Source organism: Pinus tabuliformis, chromosome 8 (genome assembly GCF_031772625.1).
Source record: "Pinus tabuliformis cultivar Carrire ecotype Pingquan chromosome 8, CPIR1, whole genome shotgun sequence".
Lineage (NCBI taxonomy): Eukaryota > Viridiplantae > Streptophyta > Pinopsida > Pinales > Pinaceae > Pinus > Pinus tabuliformis.
The window spans coordinates 1,800,624,647-1,800,646,436 of NC_142294.1; the positions used below are offsets into that span (position 1 = coordinate 1,800,624,647).

A 21,790-nucleotide genomic window follows, 5' to 3' on the forward strand; every position below is an offset into this window, starting at 1 on the left:
CTTGCATATCTTGATGAAGAAAAAATTAATTGATCTTACTCCCTCTTACTCACAGAGACCACAAGCCTAATATTGACGTTACAAAGTGCAAAGTGTCAATTAGGAAACCTACTCATCATGAGATCTATCCACCCAAACATGCCATAAAACAAGAATGTCCTTTGTTGTAACATATAAAGTGGTATTTGGTTTCAACATGTGAAACATTGGATTCTTTCAATTCTATTATGCAATATACAACAATATGTGCATAAAATATATCTGAAGAGCTTCCTTAAATTCATACATTCAACTTCAATAGTGCTTTAGAGTAACATACTTCAGACTTTAATTTATTTAGGAAGTAAAGGTGGTCCTCAACATATATATAGCACTTAGATGTGCTCTTTCCATTTAATATAATTTCAGTTCAGAATTGTACTTTTAGATAATATTAATGAGAAACTTATCAAATATACATGGCTTGACCATAAATCAACTTAGAGTCTTCGTATCAAGGTATAATCTAGTGTCCCCAATGCGTAGTATATATCTGGATCAACATCTGCTGCATTTTGCCAGACTTTTAATGCTTAGGAACAACGCTAGAACTTACATCTTAAAAATACCTCTTTTCATTTGAAAATGAGAGGATCATCATCTGATGGACAGACATCATTAAAACATTACAAATACCTCTGAATCCTTGCTTTAGGAGATCAGCAATCCTATGTCAAATGTTAATATCCTGCAAGGAGGTGATGTGACAACAAGTCTTGATGAATACTTTTGAATGTGAAACTGTAAAACCACCATTGCATAGATACCTTGTGTAGTCTACCAGAATACTGTGATGATAGATTTAATTCTAAATCAATACCGTTGATTCGAGTCAATACAACAACTCTAATCTTCTTCTTTGCTGAAAGAAGGTGCTAATGAAACTAATACACATTCAAAAATCTACAAAGCACTCTTACTGCCATACAGACTTTATACCACAAAGCTTGATGCAACTGTTTCTATTACAGACAAAACCTCCTATTGCAAACCAGGACTGAATATTGAAAGCCTTGCTCAAGATGACATCCACAAGAGTTTAACGCTTCTCAACAAGTCATCAACTCTAGACTACTAATAAGAGGTTTCTTTCATACCTCCATAAATGATCATCCTGAGATGATGAAAATCAGAAGATAAGGTATACAAGATTTACATCTATCTTGTTCACAACTTCAATTGTGAATGAGACTAAAATACTGTCATCGATATACAGGGTTTACATGATGAACAGACCATAAGAGATGTTGATTTTACATTCATAGAGGACTGCCTCACATAGTAGACCTTATGTCACAAACAACAGTGAGGTTTATAACAACTTCAAATATTCAAACTTCTAGGAGGATCATTTCTACTATGATGTTTTCCTACTGACATAATCTCAGCTCTGCCACTTAAAGCTTCCTCTTAAAGCTGAAATATGATTGATTCCATTACAAGAATAAAAATCTTTCACCGTTGGAAATCTGTTGCTAGTGTGCAAGTCAGAGATGAATATGATTAGCATTCACTTCTCTATAGTGCTAGATAAATATTCCCATTCCAATATCATTGTATCATACTACTATGATTCACAAATTAGTTGTGTGTTAATGCCAAATGCATATAACTGAATGATGATCTTAGAGGAATAATTGTAGAGATTGAACTTAAATCGTGCTTGATCATAGCCAACGCAAGGGTACTTTACGCACCGCACTAAGAGGTCAGAAAACAGGCCCGAGGTGACTGTAAAAGGAGGTTGAAATTCGTGTTGAGATCATCAATGAACGGAGGATATTATCTCAAATCAACTTGGTCAACTTTAGAGATATAGAACAGGGGACGTGCACCAAGACAAAATACACATGGGCCCATTCTGTAGCAGTGTACCCCAGAATGATGAACCAAATCATAGTCAAAGATAGCTTGAATTCTTCTTCTTTCTTCTTGAATTAGAAGGTTGAATACCATTTTAATTTCAGACTAAATCGAAATTCCTGAGACATAAAATACAAGATACGGATTATCAAAGGTTAGTTCACAACTTGTTTATGAACAAGTTTCATCATAAATACTATCATCAATGTTTTCTATACCGTTACTGCTTTAGGATTGTAACGATGTCATTCAACCATGAAACTAATATTGTTATAGTGTCAAGATCAATACTGGTCATACATTATACTATGTGAGGTCATGAGCATAAATAATATTGTGCTGAGAGAGACCATAAATAATGCTGAATTGAGGCAAGATCACAAAAGCTGAGTTGAGTATAATTGAGATTCCATATAATTTTATGACACCATACATAGTTAACAAAGATGAACTATGATCCTAATGATACCACATATTGAAAATCATACCATTTTTTCCCATGTATCATACCTTAAGATATTAGTAAAAATTTGAATCCCATAACACTCCAGAATGATGCCATACGATAGTGAGGTCATATGACGTCCAAAGGCATATTACAAAGAGATTTCGAGATAATGCCTCGGAGACATCGAGGCCATGTATAAATCATCATATATGTATACTCTGTTCTATAGCAAGGTGGGATATACTGTTCTTATTAATGACAAATTTATCATTGTAGATCAATGCCAAATTTCTGGCTGAGAAAATTCATCATTGTAGATCAATGCCAAATTTCTGGCTGAGGCATTAGTCCTTAAAGCTGAATTTCTAGTAGGGAAAATCGTATTAAGTAGGAGCAATTTTTTGAGTATTATCTAAGGATAACTTCTAAAATGATAGAAGTTGATTAGTATTTGTTGAAGAACCGAATAATGAGGCTTTAGGGTTTGTCAGTGTTGAGATCATTGAAATAAAGGGCGGAGGTATGTATATGAGATATAAGATTTGAATTATCCATTCCAGAAATTCGTATATAAGAGTGTGACCATACCTTATCAATGACGAATTCATATAATGCGGAAGTGCCATCATTCAACTGAGATTTATGACTGTGATGCACAGATAATCATGAGGCCATACATAAAGTTAATATCCTATGCCACTGTCATGCGAAGATAAGCCCATGTGCCAAGCCATGAAAACACGGTCTTTGTGCTAACCAAGAGAAGATGCCATAGAGCGAAGTTTGCCTCGGAACAGTACCGTACGAGCCTCATAAAAATCCGTCATCCTATATGAATGATCTGAACGAGGAAGTAGACCACATAGAATTATCAATAAAATTTTTAGTGATGGATCTAACTTTTTCTTGTGCTTGACCTCTCCTCGGTTTGATACTATGTTAAATTTTAGGCTTAACATGTTCTTGCTTAGGTCAAATACTTCTCTACCCCATTATTGATTTCATTATTTTATTTTAATTAGTATTAACATATAATGAAAATGTAGAAGACAAGCCAAGATAAGAGAACACAGGGATTAGCTCAAGATAGGGAAAAATCCCCAAGATGGGACAAATCCTTTATCAATTCTTCTTTCATTAATATCAAATGATCAACAGAGAGAGAGAGTACAATGAAGATTAAGATCTACTATCTTCTGTGTATCAATAAGATTGGCTAAGGTACTTCAATAGCCCTAATCTAATAGTCAAACATGGTGAATATTCCTCCCACACATCTGCTCCCTTGTAGTCCACTTATGGATGACCATTCACTAATCTAGGGTTTGAGATTCCTTCTCAGTGCACCCTACAACAACCTTTTACTGATAGATGGATGAAGTAGTCCCAAAATTAAAGAAGAAGCCTTTGATTGGGTGTGTTGTACCCTTTTGTGACAGCGGGTTGAAGGGAGGAGCCTTCCAAGGCCTTACAAATCTTCAAACAAGTGATCCAACCTACTAATAGATGATCCCTTCTTGTGGCCTGAACATAAAAAAAGAGGATACAAATACAAGCATCGAAGACCTTACCTCTTCTCTAAATTGCAGCCTAGGATGGTAAGAATTCCCAACCCCAAACAGTCTTCAAATAGCCACTAAATCCCTTAGACAACTACGGGCTCTCTCCCACAAGAAAAATGAACCCAAACAAAGACTATCCTTACACAAACATGGCTCCTACTCTTGTACGCCCAAACCTCAGACCCACACTCCATTTCAGAACAATTTTCACTTCTTATGATGTCCCAAATGAGGTTGGAAGCACCTATATATATATATATATATATATATATATATATATATAATTTGATGGGCGTCAAGAGATGTGACCATTGGACTTGATGAGCCGACATAGAGGTGAGACCGACACTGATAATTTACATGTGAGACAATATAGATTCAAAAACCCACTTCTTCTTGTCCAAATGAGACAACCTTTATATCTATTTTGGTCCTCTCGAAAAGAGAAATTCAATGTTGCAATAATATTCCCCATAGGAGTTTTCCAAAGTGGAATTTGGCCCTATTTTCCAATTTTACCAATGTCCCATTGCTAATATATAGTAGGAAAGGTGTATCAAAAGTTTTAATCGAGGATTTGTGTTGATAATTTAAATATGTGCCCAATAACAATGCACGTACAAGAAGAGGGGTAGTACCTCCGAATTTATATGGACCCCAAATCACAAGGACGACGTAAGAAATTATATCACATGTTTTAGGGATTAATTCTTTAATATTTTAACAAGTGATAAGGAGATAATGGCCAAGCACCTTGGGTGGAGTTTGTGCATGAAGGAGTTGATAAGTAGAAGGGTTCAAGTTTTGACCTTATGTTGGCATGACCAAACATTGTGTACTATGTATAAGTACATATATTAGCTATGGCACATCGGAGATGAGTATTTTGGTATTGAACAAGAGATAAAGGAAAAGCATAATGGAGAGATTATATATCAAGAGCATACTTAACAACTATGTGAATTAGGTTTAGTACATTTACTAGGTTGATCTTGTAAAAATTCCTTGTAGATTCAAATTGCTTATGTGATTTGCTAAAACAAAAGGCTTGAAGAATCTACTCTACTCATCAGTGGAAATAATTAATTGATCGAGAAATCATGAAGCATACAAGAGAAAGAATTCAATCAACACATTACACAATGATTTCCTGGAGAAAGCCAGAACTAAAACCCCTACTATCTGTATATTGCATTAGTTAGAAAATGTGAGAAGATTACAATGCTTTTCTCAAGCACAAGTAACCTTTACACTATCTCTATATGTCTCATTTCTTTATAGATAAGCCTAGGCCAATACTTAATTGATTTTCTGCTTTCCCAACTCCTTATTTCCTCGCGTTGTTTCCTTTCCAATTAGCCCCTATTAATTAGGGAAATTCCTCAATTGGAATTTTGTAATCCTCATAGGCCTTCCTTTGACTGCATGCACCATGTGTACAATTTGGATGATTATAAAACTTATAGAACACTACCCTTGAACTCCAATATCAATTCGGTAACTCTCAGATGTGAATGCATGAGTTATTTATGAGTGAATCATCAGTTAATTGGTTGAATGTATGAAGCAACACCCCACTATCTGACCTCCTACTAGCTCCTCCATCAGTTGGAACTAGTTTAACTGACTTTAACTTAGTTAAACTAAATTAACTAATTACAACTCAAAATAAACTCAATCAGGGATCGTATAAAGTATGGCACACTCTACATGACTCAAGTTAGGCCCTCAAATCGAATTAACTAAGCTAACTAAGTCAAATTAAGTTAGTTAACTCGTACAAGTTTTCTTGTGATTTGGAATTAGAATTTTATTCCTAATTTAATTCAAGGGAAAATTAAACCATGATCTTTTCTTGTTGCATTTTCAACACATCTAGGTTTTCTAGGTTGACATAGGTTTACTAGTTTGGCATAAGTTTACACGGTTGACATAGGTGTAATAGCTTTATTATGTTGACTTTTTTGTATTAGGTTTACTAGGTTGACCTATGTTTACTATGTTTTTTAGATTTACTAGATTTACTTGTTGACCTCGGCTTACTATGTTGACTCAGTTGAATTAGGTTTACCAGGCTAACATAGGTTTAATAGGTTGAGCTATGTCTACTAGGTTTACTGGGTCAACTATAGCCAACCATGGTAACTAGTGAATGATATTCAATTAGGTTGACCTAGATTTACTTGGCTGACAAAGTGAAAATGGGTTTACTATGTTGACTCTTAATAGTTTTAAACCATAATATAGGCATAACATTTTAGAGCATAATTAAATTTATTGGAAAAATTAATGAATTTTAATGTAATATTCCTAATTACCCTCAAGACCGCCTTATTCGATTGATGAGGTAAAAAATTTGGAATTCTAACCCCAAGTAGGGTTTGCGATATTGAGATTGTCTCAGTTTTTCTTGGAAAAACAATAAAAAACTTATTCAAACATAAGGATACTATAAGAATTTTCTCCCATTTTTGATGACACAATGATGGAATGATGTTTTTTAATCTTTTAGTAAACCATTCCATGGAATGCAATATTGGAAATAACTCACACTCATTTGGTCTCTCAACCTTGTCATTTGAATTGGTCTCTTTGTCCCTTTGGTCTAAAGAGTGGAAGGAACATGTAAATAAACTAATATCATGGGTACTATACAATATAAATTGGATGCCAAAAAATCCTTCTAGACATATCAAAGATATTGTAGATTTGATCCCTTCTTGGATGTAGATTTGGGGTGACTGTCTCCTTGGACAGATCTACTCCTTGAAAATAGGTGGGGTTGATCCAATGAAAATGTCAACATTTTTCTCCTCTATACACTCTCCTTACATGTCAAGTAGTGTTGATCCAACACAAATTTCAATTTACTAATTCTTTACACAAGTTGTCCTTACTATTAAGTGGGGTCAATCAATGTGGGGGTGATTGGGTTTGCAAGTGGGTTTATCTGGTTAGGTGATTTTCCACCATAGTGGTTTTTACATTTTTATTTTTTTTAATAATTGGTTTTTAATTTTTTTTTTTTTTAATTTTTTGATTAATATTTATCTTTTATTAGTTTGCAATATAATCCCTTAAACCCCCTAATCCCCCAACCGCTAAGAACATGTTGAATATGGTTTAGGAGATTATAGGTTGGTCAGTCGAGAGAGGAATTAAGGCCAATGACAAAAAACTAATAATTTACATGATTAACCCATATAGGAAAATACTTTAAATAAAATAACTCATAAAAATATATATAATCACATATCTTCTGTATTTCAATAATTCAATATCCTTTATCTTCTTCTTCATCGAACTGCACATATATATCACCCATTGTAGAATCCGCGTTGAAAGTATTGAACATAGCAACATCATCATCAATTTCATTTTGAATAATCTCATTGTTGATATCATCATTGAGAACATTGTCATCTCTAGCTAGCTCTAGAACTTCTACTTCTTTACCCAACACATCTAACCGCTCTAGCTCTGCACCACTTCTTCTTTAATACAAACTTCTTCTGGTTCTTTATACTTTACCGGCTTTCCTCCTAGATCATATCTAACAATATATGACCAACCCACTTTATCTAGAACCTCTGGATAAAAGACCTACTCACATTGGAATGGAAGAACATATGCCTTTATACTCAACTCAACTATTCTTGTATTAACCATGGTAAACCCATTATCATGCTTAATAATTTTTCTTTTAGGATCACATTCATTAATCTGTAACTTGTACCATTTGTCTTGAAATGTGATGAAGTTAAAGCATTTAAAGTCACACTCAAGTATATCTTCCAAATTTCCATATCATCTATTTTCAGATACCTTATATGCTTCTCACTTTAGAGGAAATAATAGTGACTTGAAACACTATATAGTTATCCCATGGTGCAGGGTTACCACCGCTTATACACATAGTATGAATAAAAATGCATAAACACAACTGTCCCAGGTATTTGACTCACAAAGGAGTCAAAACTTCAAACCATACATAGTTAAGACCCTCTTTTACAGTTCCTTTCTATCGGAACTTAATCACCGCACTTAAAACCTCCTATCGGGACTTTAAACTCAATATAACCCTTTCCCCTTCTATTCAGGACTCATTAACTCTTACAAACCTTCATTAACCCTTATACCACATATATGCAACCTTTCCCTCTTAAAACCTTGGCTAACATATGTTTATCGCATAAAATGCTCTATCGGCGCTATTTCCTTTATAAAACCCATTAACAAAGGAAAACGCTCCCAAAACATACATTTTTCAATTTTGGTATGATCTTGGCACATTTAACAAGGATAACTTTATCGCAATCGGGGATCACACACTCATGATCTTGCCACATATATGCTCCATCGCATCCAATATGTGATAATGTACTCCCGGATCTCAATTATTATTAACCATGTCTCAACACTTTATCGGGTCCACCTTAGCGCAATTCCTTATAATTTGGAACCACAACACTTATCGCAATACAAAGGACTACCTCCTCCAAACCATAAATCTAGACTTCAAAGTTTATAAACTACGACTATATTTATTGTCGGGTTCGTGCATTCAACCATTGTCGAAGCACTGCTCCTTCCTTCCACCAATCTTCGATTAAATCAATCACCACCGTCTATTTTATTACTCGATCCAACGGTTTATATTATTCCTGATCTCCAAAGTTGTTCTGACAGTTCTCTACCATTGATCTGTGTTTTGCAGATCCAACGGACCACACCAATTTCGAAAAGACAACTAACATGGGGTTTAACCGTTGGATAAGGCGGTTTCCCTTCTCACCGCCGCTGCTACGTGGCATGTGATGAGTGGAATCGTGCTCTTCCTTCAATACCACTTCCAATTTTGAAGTCGCTCGAAATCTACTTCCACTGTTACAAAATCGCCTTTCTTCATTTAAAGTTCGCCGATGCGATATTTCTCTGCCTTTGCTGCGATTGGCTTCTAGCCGTTGATCTTCAAGATCCAACAATCATTGTTCCTTGTTTTTCCACTTCTCTGTTCACCCTTTATTTATAAATTACACTATCTCTCCAGCATTTTCTACATGGTTCGGGGTTTCCTTCAAAGGTTCTACTTTCCACTCTTCCACTACTCAACTCCTCTCGGGCTTTGATCTTTGCGAATTCTTACATCGCCTTCTCTTCATAGCGTCACTTTGATCATCCAAGTGGATTCAATGATCCCTTTTATGATTCCTCTCAATCATTCCGCGCTTCTGCATACCCTTTAGAATTCTGCCTATAACCCTGTACAGAACCTACGAATTCACATGTAGTGCATTCATAAATACTCATTCCACATACTTACACAGTCAGAAAAAAACCTATGTATATCTAAGTATAAACAAGTGATTACAATTGAGACTTCTTTGTCTCTCACAGGCCTATTCTTCGATATCGTGGCCTCTCCTTCGACTTTGCCTGTGGGCTTACATATATACGAGTGAGCTATGTTGAACTCATCCTAGTTTGACTCCTAGATCTATTGAATCAACTCCTAGATGTACTCTATCCTCTATGTCCACTTCTAATTCATTAATTTCCTAAAAATCTCTCCCTCTAGTTCCTCGAATCATGCAATTGTTCTAAGAGTCCTATTTGAATTCTAACTCTTGTCATTTATTCAGCACTCATGTTCTGATTTATTTGAGAGCATTTACAACATCCTCACATTATCTAATTAAATCACTTGAAAGCCTAAATATTACATTAACTTGAGACTTAGGAAACTAATTTCTCTAAAACACATGACCCCCTATGTCTACTAATTACAATGATTTTCTCTTCGGTTGAATGCTCCTACATGATACTCCTAAAGTAGAAAATATTCATGATCTCCTGATCATGTGTCTTCTAATCTTTGTCTTCCTAGATCACATATTTTGTTTTGTAACTACCCAAATGTCTTGTTCCTTTGCTGTTGTTGTACTTTTGTTGTCTTCTACTCCATTTTCTTCTTCTTGTCAATTAGGTTCAAGTTCTGATTGATCTTTCTTTTTATTGCTACCATTTTCCTCCATTTGTACTACTTCATCATCAACTGCCACATCTCTTCAATCTCTATCTCTAGTACATCCTTGGACTGGTCCATGTTATGCTTCTTATATCTATCTCTTTCTCTTTGCTTCAGGTTGCTACTGTTGTCCACTAATTCTTTAAACTGTTGTTGGTTGCTTTCTCTTTGTAGATGCTGGTTTACTTTTTCTTCTTCTTTTTCTCTTGTTCCAACTTTTGCTTTGCTTACTATGCTTACTGATCTAGGTACCATTGTAGACATTGCTTCCACCCAAAATTCCTAAATATCTTTAAGGATATCTCCCTCTGCAACATCTAACTTCTGCATTGAAATCTATCTTTCCAGCATTCTCTCCAACAATTTAACATTTATGTTCCATGGATTAAATACTTCCACAAAATCTTCTTCTTTCATTTTTATTTGTCTACTCACTTGTGCCAAATTTCCTCCAGCATTTACAACTAAACGTGCATTCACAAACCACTTGTTAAAATAAAAAACATAAGTCTTCAGTACCTTATTTTCCTTTGGAAAAAATTTTGTTTATTGCTCTGTTTCTTTCCCCTCTATCAGCACATGAGTATGCTATTTTGAATTCTCAAAAGAATTCATGATACTGTCAATTAGCCTCTCCTCCACATCATCTGTTTCAATGATATTTCTCTGCTTTTGTTCACAGTAGTGAACTTCTTCTTCCTTAGCCTGCTGCTGGTTAACTCATCTTTGAAATTGTTTGATTCTTACTACCTCCCTTTCATCCTTACCCTCTTGTTCTTTAAGAACCTCCATATCATCTTCAAACAAACTCTATCCTTCCCCATTGAAATTCATTGGATCATTTCTTTGGGACAACATTTCTTCAGTCTTCATTGGAATAAGACTGCCATCTTCCTCCTCTATGAGGTCTGATGCAAAGAGGTTTGATGCACCTGCATCATCTAACATTCTGCCACCTACTCCCAGGTGACTCTTCTGTCTCCTTCTGGTTTTGAGATCTTGCCATCTCAATCTTGATCTGAACAGATTTTAGATTCTTCTCCTTCTCTCTGACAAACTCGAAAGTTTGTTCATCCTCCTGTGATGTACCTGCAATCATCCACAAATTATTAATTTTAAAATCATAAGACCTCGTGGTCTTACTCGACTCTTCAATCATCACATTTCCTTGTTGCTCTGAATCTTCTACATGATTCAGCTCCTAAAACTCAACTTCATCTCTTTCTTTCACAAGGAATGGTTCTTGTCTTATAAGAGCTCCAATTATTAATTGGTCAATGAGCTCTTTCTGCTGTAAAAACTCAATACTTTCCTCATTTGAGAGATCTTCTTCATCATACTCTGCTGCTCTAGAGTACCGTTTATCCCCTAAAACACATTGCTCCTCATTCTTCAGTTCAAGAGCTCTATTCAGCTTCTCTTCAGAGTATTAAACTTCTGTAAGATACTCCTCCATGTTTTCGACAGCTTCACAAGACTATCTATCCTCTCTTATGCATCCTGTAAGCACACCAAAACTATTAGGTTAAAAAACACGAGGCTTGATCAGCTCTTCATCTTTAGTCAACATCTCCTCATGTTATTTTGAACTATCCCAATAGTCCATAAGATCTTCACTTGATCTCGATTCTTTAGCTTCAGTGTAGTCTTCACTTTCTCCAAGAATTTCTCCCCGTTCTCGTTCACAAATGTATTCTTCCATTTCCATTTCCATCTGAGCGTCCTTTAGATTTTCCATCATCCACTTTACTTGCCTCTGCTACAGCCTTCTCTGCATCTCGTGCCATTCCACTGGCTTCTTCCTTAAGACCCAACCTAGTCTCTGGCTTTCCTCAAGTATCCTCCTTAATGAATTGAGTTGTTCTTTTAACTCTACAACCTCTTTGTCAATTTCCTCTTGACTCATCCTTTTGCCATTTGCCTTGGCATCCTTCTTCTCATATCCTCTGTTGTGGCTTCCCTAAACCTCTGCTATGACTATCAGTAGTTATGTTCTTCTTCTCTTCCTTCATGAGCTCCTCACTCATCTGCAATAAGCCTCTGTAATAGCTAGTCCTCCTCGCTGCAATCTTACCTCACTAAGCTCTCCTCACGCAGTCTTTTGGTAAGCACGGTCCTCTGTTTGGAACCGCCTCTTGAGAAACACCTTTTCTCCTTCTAGGCTTCTGCAATATCTCACTCTCTCTTGAGAACACTTCAGCTGTCCTCTCTGTCCAATCTCTTGTTGGATTCTTCAGGTTCATTGCCACTTCTCCTTCAGAGTGTTTTCCTTACTCTTTCTTCAAGAACACATCTGGTTCTCCTCTCACAGCTTCTATTGCTGTCACCTCTGCATTAGTATATAAACACACATTCTCAATTTAAAATAGAACATATTACCTCACCTTCAAGATCTCAGCATGATCTTGTTTCACCATTCCACCTGTACTTCGAATGGATTTCCTCTGTCTCTTTCATTTGCAGTTTCTACTACACATCACCTCAATGTGCCTTCCTTCTGTCAGATTAGAATCTGATCCTTCCTCTTGCCTGCATAAACACCTTAACACATATTCTGTTCTCAATTCTTTCTCATAGAACTTCTTTGTTCTATTTTAACCAATTGTTTCAACTTAAATTCTGCTCTCATTACAAATCTGCTCTCATATCACTATGATGAAGGGTTACCCCCACTTATACCCACAATATGCATACAAATGCATAAACACAAGTGTTCCAGGTATTTGACTCACAAAGGAGTCAAAACCTCAAACCATACATAGTTAGGGCCCTCTTTTGCAGTTCCTTTCTATCAGAACCCAATCACCCCGCTTAAAACCTCCTATCAGGACTTTAAAATCAATATAACCCTTTCTCCTTCTATTCGGGACTCATTAACTCTTACAAACCTTCATTAACCCTTATACCACATATATGCAACCTTTCCCTCTTAAAACCTTGGCTAACATATGTTTATCGCATAAAATTCTCTATCAGCGCTATTTCCTTTAAAAAACCCATTAGCAAAGGAAAACACTCCTAAAACATACCTTTTCCGCTTTTGGTACGATCTTTGCAAGTTAACAAGGATAACTTTATCGCAATCAGGGATCACAGTCACTCATGGTCTTACCACATATATTTTCCATCGCATCCGATATGCAATAATGTATTCCCGGATCTCAATTATTATTAACCGTGTCTCAACACTTTGTTGGGTCTGCCTTAGCGCAATTCCTTATAATTTGGAACCACAACACTTATCGCAATACAAAGGATTACTTGCTCCAAACCATAAAGCCGAACTTCAAATTTTATAAACCGCGACTATATTTATCATCAGGTCTGTGCATTCAACAATTGCCGAAGCACTGCTCCTTCCTTACGCCGATCTCCGATTAAATCAATCACCACCATCTATTTTCTTACCCGATCCAACGGTTTATATTACTCTCGATCTCCAAAGTTGTTTCGATGGTTCTCTATCGTTGATCTGCACTTAGCAGATCCAACAGACCACACCGATTTCAGAAAGACAACTAACACGAGGTTTAACCACCCGATAAGGCGGTTTCCCTTCTCAACTCTGCTGCTACATGGCGTGTGATGAGTGGAATTGTGTTCGTCATTCAATACCACTTCTGGTTTTGAAGCCGCCTGAAATCTTCTTTCACTGTTACAAAACCGACTTTCTTCATTTAAAGTTCATCGATGTGATATTTCTCCGCCTCTACTACAATTGGCTTCTGGCCGTTGATCTTCAAGATCCAACAGTCACTCTTCCTCATTTTTCCACTTCTCCGTTCACCCTTTCTTTATAAATTACGCTATCTCTTGAGCATTTTCTACATGGTTTGGGGTTTCCTTCAAAGGTTCTACTTTCCACTCTTCCGGTGCTCAACACCTCCTGGGCTTTGATCTTTGCAAATTCTTACATCGCCTTCTCTTCAGAGCTTCAATCTCATAATCTAAGTGGATTCAATGATCTCTTTTATGATTCCTCTGAATCATTCTATGCTTTTGCATACCCTTTAGAATTCTGCCTGCAACCCTGTATAGAACCTACGAATTCACATGTAATGCATTCATAAATACTCATTCCACATACTTACACAGTCAAGGAAAAAACCTCTGTATATCTAAGTATAAAGAAATGTTTACACTTGAGACTTCTCTGTCTCTCACAAGCCTGTTCTTAGATATCGTGGCCTCTCCTTTGACTCTGCTTGTGGGCTTACATATATGTGAGTGAGTTCTATTGAACTCATCTTGGTTTGACTCCTAGATCTATTGAACCAACTCCTATATGTACTCTATCCTCTATGTCCACTTCTAATTCATTAATTTCCTAAAAAGCTCTCCCTCTAGTTCCTCGAATCATGCAACTGTTCTAAGAGTCCTATCTGACTTCTGACTCTTGTCATTTATTCAGCACTCATGTTCTGATTTATTTGAGAGCATTTACAACATCCTCACATTATCTAATTAAATCACTTCAAATCCTAAATATTACATTAACTTGAGACTTAGGAAACTAATTTCTCTAAAACACATAACCCCCTATGTCTACTAATTACAATGATTTTCTCTTGGGTTGAATGCTCCTGCATCATCCCACAATAAGAGGGTTCTTCCTTTCATCCAAATTATTGATGTGAAATTTATAGCTATTGGAAAAAATAAGATAGTGGTGTTTCAACTACAATATGTTCAACGCATAAAAAATACATTATCAGTTAATAAACATGTTTGTACATGTGAATATTTTAGGAAAAAGTAGACCACATACATTAGTATAGTGGAAATTAACTAAAAGTATGGGGGAATATCCTTTCCCTTTTATCTTTTAAACCATACCCTAAATAAATTTCCATCTACATAAGAATCAAACTTCATTACAAAGATTCTCTTTAACCAATGTAGATACCTCTTTTCGTGATAATCTACCATAGCATTGTATATATTGTTCTATTCATACCTTTATCCAATCAAATATTGTTTACAATGTATAAATGGTGTGCATCCCACCCTCAACCAACTATATGAAAAATGAACAATTCATCATTAATTAGCTAAAATGGTAAATCTTAAAAATCGATGGAAGAATATAAACAAATAGGTATGGTATAGCTGAAAACAAATAATCAAAATTATTATATTTCTCTATCATCTAATTATCTTTCACTTTCCTAATTCTATCATTCCCCCAAAAAGACCTCCCCTTTCAATTTATTGATCAAATGGACATCCAAAATTAAAGGAACATTGATATATGTTACTAATTTAGGAAGTAATTGATTAATTTACACAAAGGACTAATATACCATATAGCGCACCACAATAAAACCAACATGCTCTTTGACCATCAACATTCACATTGTCTCGACAAGTTCAAACATTTTAATCTCAATTTGGTGTATGGGGTGGTGTTCTTGCGCATTGAAAAATGTTGGATATAGGTACCCTTGCATTCTGGACATTAACCTACAAATTTCACTCCTCAAATACTTTATATATTCTTTATGTATTTCTTTACATGATAACCACATACACATAATGCAATAAAATCACAAGTTTCACAAAAAGTTTATAGATTGTAAGTAAAACACATGTCAATAAGTTTTTAAACCAATATTTTAGACAAAAATCATTACATACCGAATCTGTTTTTCAATATCATATGTAACTTGTTATATGGTGTTGTTATTATTTATAAGAGGTATAAGTATGTTAAAATATACCAAAATAAAGTAAACAATAAAAAATACTAAAATGATGTATACAAATATAGAAATATAACAAATACTTGTATAACAAATACTTGCCTTAATGAAGGTATTTAAATCATGAGATTTTACTCCACGAAATTCACCTTTCTTCATTAATTTATGATATAAGTTTGAAGAAATTATCAAGGGGAAATTTAATGTTATGAATGAAATATTTTACAATGTTGTTTTTTGCTCTATAGATAACCATGGAAGTGTATCTCATTGTCCATCACCATGGAATGAATCACTTTTTTAATTGCATGATTGACTTACTCAACATCACTACAAATTTTGAATCTTTTCTCCTTGTCAATAGTTCCATCAAAGATTCTCCATAATGTTTTTGTTACATTCTTCTCAATATGCATTGCTCCAAACAAATGAGTTATTTGTAGGTTTTCATAGTAGGGCAACTTGCTAAATTCTACGGTGTAAATTTTCATTCCTTTTGCGACCCCATTAACACCTTGACATCCTTTATGAAACAAAAATGAAATAATAATAATAACAAGTAGATACAATAAATAGAATACATATAAAAACTATAAAATATTATATATGCCACATAAACTAAAAGGCTTTCGTGATGATTTCCATTATATTCCAACTTCCATAGTTAAGGTGTCATTCTTTGTTGTCTTATTCCATTCTCTTCTTTCCCATTGAAAATATATTTTTCAATTGTTTGATACATATGGTTCTTAGAGTATGATTGACTATACTCATAAAAAACATTCTTGCCTAAACATCGTGAATGACAAAATTTCATTCTAGAACCATAAATTGGACAAACAAATTTGCAATTTTTTTGGAGACCTACAAGATATGGATTAATTTCAGTATCAATTATATACTAAGGACTTATTTAAAAATCATGAACTAATTTTTCATAATATTATATAATAGTGAAATACATGTGTACATTACATGCCACATAAATGCATTAGCCTTAGGAAAAAAATATATTATAGATGTAAGGTTTCCGTAGAATTGAAATTGCTTTTCCCTTATTGGTCTAGAGATGTTGTACATGGTGATGCCATCCAATAACTTTAATAACTAGTCAATAGAGGCTCAATGTATACATTCATATTTTTAAGTTGGTATTTACGTAATTGATTGAAAATAAACATAATTACCACTTTTTGTGTGTATATAACAAAAGTAGCTATAAGAGTTTAGATTAAAAGAAAGATTAATCTTCCAACTTTCAATATAGAGTAAGCATATAAGAATACCTAACATAAACCCATTTAACCTATGATCTAATATGAAATAAGCATATAAACATACCTAACATAAACTCACTTAACCTAGGATGTAATATGGAGTAAGTATATAAACATACCTAGCATAAACCCACTTCACAGGAAGCAAATGTCTAAAAATACAAATATTTTTTAAATTTTACCTATTTAAGTCCTTATAAATTTAACAAATATAAAATTAATATAAATTTATGATATGCTGAAAAATTAAGTATTTAAATACCATTTTTTTTTATTTTTTTTCAAATCCAAAAAAAATGGAAAAATGTTTCTATGTATAATTATATGGAATTTCTGACTTACCTCACTCGTTCCCTCGGAAATTAGCGACAATGAGTGATATCTTTGCCACAAGATTGTGTTATTAGAGAAGTTATAATAAATGAATCTTTTCAAATACTTAAAAATTTAAGTGATTTATATTTAATTGTTTTGTTTAAACAAGTAAATGTAAAAAATATTTTCATATATTATTGTATATAGGGTTAAATTTGATTGTCATTTATCCATATTTTATTTATTTAATGGATAAATATAGACCATTTTAAAATGTGCACAATAATGATGACATTTGCTTAATTTTTAAAACTATGATTTTGAAAAGTGCGTTTATATATATATATATATATATATATATATGCGCAAAGACACAACAATTTCAAATAAGATTATAGAAAATAATAAAAGAAAGAAAGTAATAGCATTGTCTATTCAGACTCCACGTCTCACGACAAGCCTAAATCTATAACATGCTCACAATACTAAGATCAAATTATGATACTCTCACATAAGGAAAAAATATTCCTATAGTGTGGAGACTCCAAAATATGCACAAAATCACCCATAGTGGATTATTGGATAGGTTAGAAAAAGGTTATTTTTATTTCTACTCATATCATGCAATCATGCATTAATGTACTCACTAAAGCCTAGAGCTTAAAGGTTGAGAGTCAAGTTGCATGTCCACATCCATGGGCCATTGATATGGTATAAGAATCACTAACTTATGAGGATAGAGTAATCAAATTGAAGAGGTTTTTAGTCGTCTAATAAAAATAATACTAACTTTTCTTGTTTGTATGGGTGAAGTAACACTTTTCTATTTGATTTTGAGAATTTTTATGAACTTTATTTAGCATCCATACATGGGTGATAATTCCCAATTTTTATAAATTTGCCCTATTTATTAGTTTGATTAAATGTCAAATGTGTGGTCATCATGCCTCTCATGCATTAGATACATTCATACATGAATCTCAAAGAAGATAGGTTAATGCCTTTAAGGTGTTGGGGGTGTGACTATTAAAGCTTTGTCCTTTTTATTGGTTCAAAAATTATGATTTTTTTTTAAATACTTCTCTTATATATTGTTAGTGGTTAAAATGTTAAAATCTTTTTAAATTTCTATTTAAAAATAAGTTCAATCTTTTTTTTATTATTTTAAGGTCATTCTTTAATCCAATTTATCATTTTGAAAAATGACATTGATGGTTCCTCTTCCCACTGCATTATAGTTAATAAATTTGACCAAATACAATTTTTAAGATGGCAATACAACAACCTATAACACACTCACTCGTTAATATTTTTCACGGCAGTCATTGTTAATGTTATGATTTCCTAAATTTAATATAAATTTAGCTTCATCCCAGGAAGAGCTATTTAAGCTATGGTCGTAATAAAAGATAATTCTTTTTGATAACCTTACTTTGATACGCAACCCTTGTAATTAATATTATGATTTTCGAAATTTAGGATAAATCTAGAGCTATTTATTTAGCCTTGTAAAGCTATTTATTTAACCAACCGAGTTAATAATATATAATTCTTTGGCCATAACGTTAAGAAATCAATCATGTCGGCGCAACCAAATTGTGGCCAGGAAAGCCGCTACAACGATTCACACTCGTATAAATCGATCACTCAATTTGGCACAATGAACAAAATCGTTGACACCTCCATCATATTTGAATTGGTACGGTGATTCTGTGAAATATGTGCGGGCAGACAATCGAAGGGCGGGACGCACGAGATCAATACATAAGAAAATAGTACTGCTGGGTGAAATATAATAATGGAGAGGCGTATTATAACATGGGAAGAAGGATTGGCTATGGTCTCTACTGGTATCCAAAAATTGAGAAACAAGTTGCAAGGAACTAATTGCAGCGATGAGTTACATTTGGATGAGTACATCAGAATTTATGAAACTATCTGCAACATGTGCAGCCATAACACTTACAAAAGCAAAAGTGAAAACTACTCACATCAACTTTACGATATTTACAAGAAGTCGCTTGAAGAGTACATCTCTTGCGTAGTTTTACCAGCATTAAGGGAACAACATGATGAGTTCTTGCTAAAAGAATTCCTGAAACACTGGGAAAATTACAAGGCCTTCGTTCGTTACATGTCTGGCATGTTCTATTATTTGATTTACCACATCCTTTGGACTGGCAGACTCCCTCTAAGAGAAGTTGGGTTGATGTGTTTCCGAGAGGCTCTGCCTGATGACACACACATTAATCTCAAGAATGTTGTGTTCGATTTGATTAGCGAGAGCGCGAGGGAGAGCAGGTTGATAGTACATCGTTAAGAAAATTTGTGGACATGTATCTGGAAATTGGTAATGGTCACCTAGAATGCGTTATTAGAGATGGTCCAAAATGAACTACTTGCCCGTTATGAAATTCAACTTTTAGGGAAACATGATTCAGGTTTCGATGCCTGCTTAGGGATGATAAGAAAATTGATATTTGTAGGATTTACAGGTTATTTTGTAAAATCCCCAAAGGTCTCCAACCAGTGGCAAGTATTTTTCAACAACATATAATTAGCCGAGGCATAGACTTAATCAAATGCGCCGAAGACACTACTAGGAACAATAACTCATCAAGCAGTAGAAGAATACATGGACTTGAATTCATAGAGAAGTTAATTGAAATTTATGACCAGTATGTCGGTTATTTGGTGCATGAATTTCAAAATGATAATTCCATTTCTAAAGCTCTGCACCAAGCTTTGGTGGTAATTTGCAATAAAAGAGTTGGAGGAACCACAAGTGAAGAGTTGTTTGCAGCTTTTTGGGATAATTTGTTGAAGAAGGGTGGCAGTCTAAAAAGGACCGATGATGATAATATTGAGAGCCTGGTGGAAAAGGTTGTAAAACTTGTTCTCTATGTGAGTGATAAAGATTTATTTGCGGAATTTTGCAGGAAATACTTAGCTAAGAGATTGTTGCATGATAGAGGTATAAATACTGATGATGAACAGAAAAATTTGTCGAAGTTGAAGGAGCCCTGTGGTTCAAGTCTTATATAAAAAATGGAGCGTATGGTTAAGGATTTCGTAGTTTCGAAAGAAATCCAAGCTGAGTTTAACAATTCCGCATATAACGATATGAAACTAACGTTGGATGTCACAGTGTTGAATGCTACACGGTGGCCAACTTGCAAGTCTTCCAATCTTTATCTACCTTCTGAGATGGCTGCATGTCTTGTCAAATTTCGGGAATTTTATTCTCTGACATATCAACATTGTACACTTACATGGGTATACTCCTTGGGGACCTGTGACATCACCTCCAAATTTGACACCACGGTAATAGAGTTGTCAGTAACAACATATCAGGCAGCTCTGCTATTGCTCTTCAATGAAGCTATAAAGCTCAGCTATGAAGAAATTAAATCTCAACTAAATTTGGAAGATGAAGATGTTATTCGACTACTGCATTCGGTTTCATGTGGCAAGTATAAGATTCTTCTAAAGGAACCTAGCACTGCAACAATATCTACAACTGATAATTTTCAATTCAATACTGCCTTTTCACACAAGTTGAAGAAGATTAAGATTCCCTTTACAGAGGTGAATGTGAATGAGAGGAATAAAGTGATCGAAAATGTAAAAGAAGACAGACAGTGCTCAATAGATGCAGCAATAGTTCGCATCATGAAGGCTAGAAAGATCTTACCTCAGCATCAACTATTGAGTGAGTGTGTTGAACAGCTCCAAAGCACGTTCAAGCCCGAATTTAAAGCAATAAAAGCCCGAATTCAGGACTTGATCTCAAAGGAGTACCTGGAACTGGACAATGAAAATTCTAATTTTTTGAGATATATACCCTAAAATCTCTGATTGAGATGCAAGTCAAAAACAAATCTGTAGTGAAACTCATGGTTGATTTTGTTTTATTTTATCTTAGACATTTTACTTGATTTTGGATAATCTATGTTCTACGGCTCTCCTTTTTTCGGTATGAGAACCGACTGTGGCAGATTTGGAACTCTTATGCCCACTCTGGACTGCAATGTCATTTTCAGTTTCCAGCATTATTCACTTTACTTCCTCTAAAGTTTGTTTGATGGATTTTGTTGTCTGAATACCTGAGAAGTTTGTTTCCATATGTTATTTAAATTATTATTCACAAGACATGCAACCACTTCACATACTCTTTTATACTGATTTCCTCTAAGTAGCTCTGTCATCGGCCAATCCCCTTCCCAGAAAAACCTATCTTGTTATATTCAAGAGTCATTCATTGTAAGTATCGAGATGTTCTTGAAACATATTCTATCCTAGTAAAACTCTGGACGGTTCACCCCTGTTCCATTTACTTCCCTCTGTTCGATATATCCCTTAGTATTTTACAAAGAATTATTTTTGCTATGACTATCAGTATTATCAAAATAAGACATTCAAAAAAATATTTGCAGTCCATGGCTTTAGTCCAATATCCATACCTCAAGAAATAAGGCAGTCCAAAGTTTGTTCACTGTTCAGAGCAACATTTTGTAGTCCCCTGGTTGCAGCTTCTTTCATGCATTGTTAACAAC

General features: G+C 34.5%; 1 pseudogene; it reads left to right on the forward strand.

The window, feature by feature from the left end:
• The first annotated feature begins 20,282 nt into the window (after positions 1–20,282).
• LOC149243421 (cullin-1 pseudogene) lies at positions 20,283–21,083 on the forward strand (annotated as a pseudogene).
• The last annotated feature ends 707 nt before the right edge of the window (positions 21,084–21,790 follow it).